General features: G+C 34.6%; 1 non-coding gene across 1 annotated transcript; it reads right to left on the bottom strand.

Annotated features, from left to right (window-relative positions):
- Positions 1 to 1,161: 1,161 nt before the first annotated feature.
- LOC122119334 lies at positions 1,162 to 1,287 on the bottom strand. The gene has a single exon (XR_006149541.1). It is a non-coding gene; the product is annotated as a U6atac minor spliceosomal RNA (small nuclear RNA).
- Between the last annotated feature and the right edge of the window lie 5,090 nt (positions 1,288 to 6,377).

Genomic DNA, 6,377 nt, shown 5'->3' with positions numbered 1-6,377 from the left:
AGGTCTTATTTCATCTCTCTACAGAGTAAAGTCAATAATATGAGAATCATAAACTGAGCAGGATTGCAAATCCTCTTATGCTACCTGCTAGAAATCAAGTGAGTGGGAAAAGCATTGTTTCAAAATGCCACAAATACAGAGAAATGAGAAAATAGTTCATAAGGTGATTTTCTGAATAAGCAGTGGTCAAATAATGTAGTTTGATGGGAAATGTATTCTCTGCTCATTTCCTGAATCCCTCATTTAGCGTTTGGGAAACTATTCTTATGAAAAAGGCCAAATTTATGCAAAAATAAAATTAGGTTATTAATTTTGTAATTGGCAATTTGAATATTGTTATTTCAAGAGTTGTCTAGCTCCACCCTATCACTTTTATTACTCAGAATCTAAAACAGAAATTAACTCATATTTCTGTATTTTTAGACCTCAGAATGTTATATTTATCCTGACAATTAAAAGAGGAGGCAGCCGTCATTTGGACAAATTAAGAAAGAAAATGAAATTCTAACTTCAATTTTCTAGAGATAAAGGATCTTACTATAATACAGACTCCTAGTCCAAGTTTGGGATAGTACTTGGCCTGAAACCTGGTATTTCTATTATTATTATTATTGTGAAAATACTGTACGGAGGGGTTACAATTACATGGGCAAGACAGTGAGTACATTTCTTATCAAGCATTGTTGCCTCCTCCTTTGTTTCCCCATACCATCCCTTCCCCTCTCCACCTCCCCCACCCCCCCTACCACTACCACCACCAGTCCCCCACCCCCCACCCCACCAAAGTTGTAAAGTTTGGTTTTTGACATAACGTCTTGTATATCTCATTATTGTAATGGGTTCACCTGTATCCCTATTTAAACAGTTTGTTTTTTTCCTTCCCCTCCACAAATTATACCAACATCAAATACAGTGAAAGCAGGGGTTATACTGTGGGGGCGGTACATACAAAGCAACACAAAGAAATCATCTTATAAATATGTTGGTAACAATCGCAAGAAAGAAAAAAACATTTGAATCCTTATCCTTCATTTCACCTAACATCAACTTGTCTGACCGTTTCTGCTTGTCTCAGACATATACTAGTTATTGCAAATAAGGGAAACCATGGGGCCTATGTTTCTTTGGGCCTGCCTTACTTCACTTAGTATCATTTTTTCAAAAAAACGATGGTTAGATGCCACGAAGGAGGTGGCACTGCCTTAACCTTATGCATGTTGTCAGGCCCGAAGGCCTCTTCCATCCTTGTCAAGGGGAGTGCTAACCTTCTCTCCCTCCATACAACACGAAACCTGGTATTTTTTATCAAGTATTCCATTTCTAGTTCATGACACACACTTTCAGGGCTAATGTGACAGAAATGGATGTTAAATCTACAGGATTTCCAAGGGAGGTGAGGGAAGTATGAAACTAGATTTTCTATACTTATTTTCTCATTCTTCACTTTTATGACCATACATAACTGTAAACAGCATTTTAAAATATTTGTGTATTATTTTAAGGTAGTTGTACAAAGGGGTTTCCATCTAACAAAGAAATTTATAAATACAATATATTTAAATCAATGTCTTGCATTTCAATATTCTCACCCATCCTTTCCCTACCCACCCCCTTCCCTTACTCTTCCTAATTGTGTAGGATATACACTGAAATCGACTGCATTTGATTTCTCTTCTCCTCCAAATAAAATCTCTTACAAATACAATTTGTCTATCCCTTTTAAGTATCCACTTCCTGATGTTTTGTTTTGCTGAACTTTGACTTTGCCTTTCTAAGGAATTATACTATTTGAGTTATTCATGAAGCCACTATATTTAATTTATTCATATATATTTGCATACCACCCAATGTATTTACTTATAATATGTTTATAACCTAAATTTTGCTTCCATATTTAAGGGAAACAATGCAACTTTTGTCTCTCTGGGCCTGACTTACTTAACGTAATTTTTTCCAGGTCTTTCCATTTCTTTGCAAATGGATGAGTAAAATTCCACTGTGTATATGAACCACATTTTCTTGATCCATTCATCCACTGAAGGGCATCTGGACTGATTCCATACCTTAGCTATAGTGAATAGTGCTGCAATGAACATGTTTGTGTTACCACAATTTTTAAAGCAACTAGAGAATACATGGTTTATCATTTTGGAAAATGTAAAACATAACACAATTATGATTTGTCCTAATCTTTGTGTCACCATCAAGAGCACCATTGATTAGTGAATTTATAACTAATTTAAACTTTCTGCTGTGAAGGATCAGTAAGTTACCTACTCTAAGATATTTGGGGAAATGCAAATTTAAGCATAATATTCAGTTAGGTACTGTTATACAGTTTGTAAGTAATGAAACAAAAAGATTGTTTCAAATTGGAAACACACTCAAGTATTTTTCTTTGTTGAGCTAAGAGCATATTTACTTAAAATGCTGACTCGAAACTTGGACAGGCCAAGTTGAAACTACATTAAAGTTTTTTAATAAACATTGTGAGAAATTCCACTGACATACAATGAAATTTCATTATGTAGGACTTATTTTTGGCTCCCCAATTGACAGTAAGATCTATAAAATAACATTTGTCTTTACTTTTTTCCTGAGCTTTCTTATTGTATTACTAGTTATGTATTTTTAAAGAGCATACTTTCACTTAAAATATTTTTAATATTATTTCTTGAGAAGTACTAAAATATATAAATTCTATTATAATTGTATCATGGTACATTGAAAACCATGCAATACCAATTATTTTACTCAACTATTTCTATATATATTCTGCATTTGAGGTGTTAAATGCCAAAGAATAACATTATGGTAGAAAAGTTTCATTTTTTTCCAAAATCCTGTACATGGTTAATATGCAAAATATACTTTTGTTTGATCTGTAAACTGATTTTTCAATTGCTGATGGAGGATTCTGCCATGCAGGTGGTATCCAAATATGCATAGTAAGTTTTTTAGGTAAACATGCTATTAATTATAAAATTAATTTTACAGTGTTACACTTAACAAAGTAGTACTTTGTTGATATATATATATTACCTAGTTAAAAAGAAATGGCTGAATAGCAACTCTTACACAACTGCTTTAAAATAATAAAAAGACATATTAAAAAAAAGAAATGGCTTTTTGCCTCCGATTGGAAGATTTATTGGCTGACATTCTTAAATAGGCACGCTTAAAAAAATCAACTATTCAGGCTGGGAACGTGGCTTAGTAGTAGAGTGCTTGCCTAGCATGCATTAAGCCTAGGTTCAATTCCTCAGTACCACATAAACAGAAAAATCTGGAAAGTGATGCTCTGGTTCAAGTGGTGAAGCTCTAGCTTTAAGCATAGAGAGACTCAGGGACAGAGCCCAGGACCTGAGTTCGACACTCATAACCACAAAAAAAAATAAAAAATCAATTATTCACATCCTTCCCAGAACAAACCCTATTTAATGACTGATGGAGGCAATGTCAAACTTCACTGTTATCATTTTTGTCTGCCGAGTTTTAATAACTGTATGCCTTCCGTAAACACCAACTTTCTCTAGAGCCTAATTGCCAGGTACTGAACAGGTATATAGTATACTTTATATACCGTAAGTGTATAGTATATATACACAGTCTGCATTATCATTTTCATTTTACACATAAGCAAAGAAAGGCTCAAAGATTGCAAGGGTTACATTCAAAGTTCAGCAGCTTGCCCAAGTCTTGGATCAAGCTCTAATTTCAAATCTCAGTTTCTTTTCCTTGGGACTTGTATGTTGATCAGATCCTTGAAACTGATTCCATCTGTTTTCCAGAGACACTCTCCACAAAAGCAGTTTAAGGTCCTATGAATTGTTTGCTAAATCTCTGCTATCAGTTTTTTCTTCCCCTTTTTGACCCTCATCCAGGAGGTCAATACAGCATGTTAATATTTTACTGGCAAACATTGAAAAGAAAGATGGTCTTCAGGCACATCCAAAATGCTAAAAAAAATTTAAATTATGATAAATAATTGAAAATTCTTATATCAATTGTCCAAGAAGACATTGAGATTGGCTGACAGAGAGAGGAGACAATGAGCTAGAAGTGTCTGGGTCATGGACAACGTGCACGTGAGTAGGATCATAGCAAAGCATAGAAATAGGGAAAAGTCCAGGGAAGTGTCTGGACAGAAAAAAAAGGTGGGCAAGTTAGGAGCAGAGGTGAATGAAAGACAAGAGACAGAAGGAATAAAAAGAAGCCATCTTTTCACATTTCTTCAGTTTCCCTATTTATGTCTTCAGACATAGCATATACTGACTACATTGTGAAAAAAAAAATCTATTCTTCCATATTGTGTGTCATTTCTCACTTTTGCCAAGTTGTATTGCTTCAGCTGTACAAGATAGGAGAGTCATTAAAAGCTCTACATGGGAAATATTCTGCAGATATGAATAACTTTGAGCATTTTATAGTATATTAAGTCAAACACAAGTCAGAATTCAAATATATCATGGATCCCAATTATAAGAATCATTATTTAAAGAAAAGGAATATTTCAAAACCAATCTGTGAGCCTAAAAAGTATTAAGTGTCTGCACAAATTCTCAGTATGAGAAAAATGAGATTTTTTCCATTTGTATTTATTTAAGCAAGACTTAATTTGTTTTCTTAGACAAGAAAGTATTTATTTGGATATTTGTCAGTCTCTTATATAAGACTGTGCATTGATCAAATGAAAGGAAAGAAAGAAGGGGAAATGCCCAGATAAAACTCTAAGAACTATAGGATATACCTTTTATTTCACAGTAAAAAATAATTCAGGACATGATAGAATATAGCACTTCAGTTTCTAGTTATTTAATACCAATACACCAAATATAGAACTTGATGCCCAAACAAAAAAATACATCTTATAGATATTTTGCATCTTGACAAAATAGGAATCACAAGAGGCATGCAAAGTAAATAGTATTCTATGTCAAGAAAATATTTCCTCTTGCAAAAAAAATCAGGAATGGCAGAATGATAAAAGAGTTCTGGTTAGGATAAAAGGAAAAGAGCATCTAATTGATATATCTGCTGGCAGTTTGTTCAGGGACTGAGAGCTGTTGGTTAAAACATCCATTCCAGGCAAAAGGAAAGAATGGGCAATCACATCCTGACATCGATCACAATTCTGGCACTGATAACAGAAGCAAAATACAAAAGTGATGAATGATTTTTCTTATCTAGACATCTCCAGGAAGCAACAGTCAGCAAAAAGGAAAGCATTGGATGCATCTTACAAGCCACTTCATCTTCAGGAGGGAGGAAAAGTAATGAAGGGAAGTTCAGCTCATGACCTAATGTTGGCCAGCAAATGATGCCAGTTCACAAAGTGGAAATGATGGAATCATTAGGGTAGAGAGAAGATTAGGCAGAGCACCTTAAAGTCTGTGATAGCCAAAACTAGATCCCCAAGACTAAAAGAACACTATTTTCCAGATGGTCAGAAAAAGAAACACCTTACCTCCCTGTCAGTCACTGAAGAAGAGAAAAAAGAAATTCTCTAAGCTTTTGATTACCCAGTTCTGAGAGTCCATGGAAGGTGAGGGTAGGGAAGCTAAGAAAGTACTCTAGTGTTTAAGCAGTTCTTAGATTTATATGCTGGACACCAGTGGCTTAGTCCAGTAATCATAACTACTCAAGAGACTGAGATCTGAGGACTGAAGTTCAAAACCAGCCTGAACAGGAAAGTCTACAAGACTCTTAATTCCAAATAAACCCCAAAGTGGAAGAGTGGCTCAAGTGGTATAGTTCCAGCCTTGAGTGAAAATACTAAGGCACAGATGCAAGATCCTAAGTTTAAGCTCCATTAGTGACACACACAAAAATGTCACTTATAAAATAAATGAAAAGACCAAATTGCAAGCAACTAATGTAAACTAGCACTAAGGAAATAAAACTATAGCTTTTGAAAATTGTCTTTACAATAATATTAAATTAAAATATATTAAAAAATAGAAAATGGTCAACGAAGATAAAAATGTTTTCTAAAAGGTAAACAAGGAGCAATAGGAAGATTTGGTGACAATACCACAAAGTTGACAGAAGACAGACAGGAAGCGAAACTTTCAGGTCTTTATTGTAGTAGACAACTGTTTTATAGTCTACCCTGATTCTCTTCTACTTCTCATGTGGTATCATGAGCCACAGTGGCCAGCCTATCCTGGCAATGGCCAGGAGGTCGTAACCAAACAGAACCAGATAGGGACTCAATATGAGATTCAGTATATGGATGTTGAGAGAAAAAACGATTCACTTCAATTGGGATTTCAATCAAATCTAGTAGCTTCCCAGCCATGCAAAAAAGTTTACCCACAGAAGGAATCAGAGGTCAAATATGCCAAGAAAACCTTCGCCCATTTTACTATCCTCTA

The sequence above is a fragment of the Dipodomys spectabilis genome, unplaced genomic scaffold (genome assembly GCF_019054845.1).
Source record: "Dipodomys spectabilis isolate Male_0828 unplaced genomic scaffold, ASM1905484v1 ptg000163l, whole genome shotgun sequence".
Taxonomy (NCBI): domain Eukaryota; kingdom Metazoa; phylum Chordata; class Mammalia; order Rodentia; family Heteromyidae; genus Dipodomys; species Dipodomys spectabilis.
This window is presented reverse-complemented; position numbering and strand designations above follow the sequence as displayed.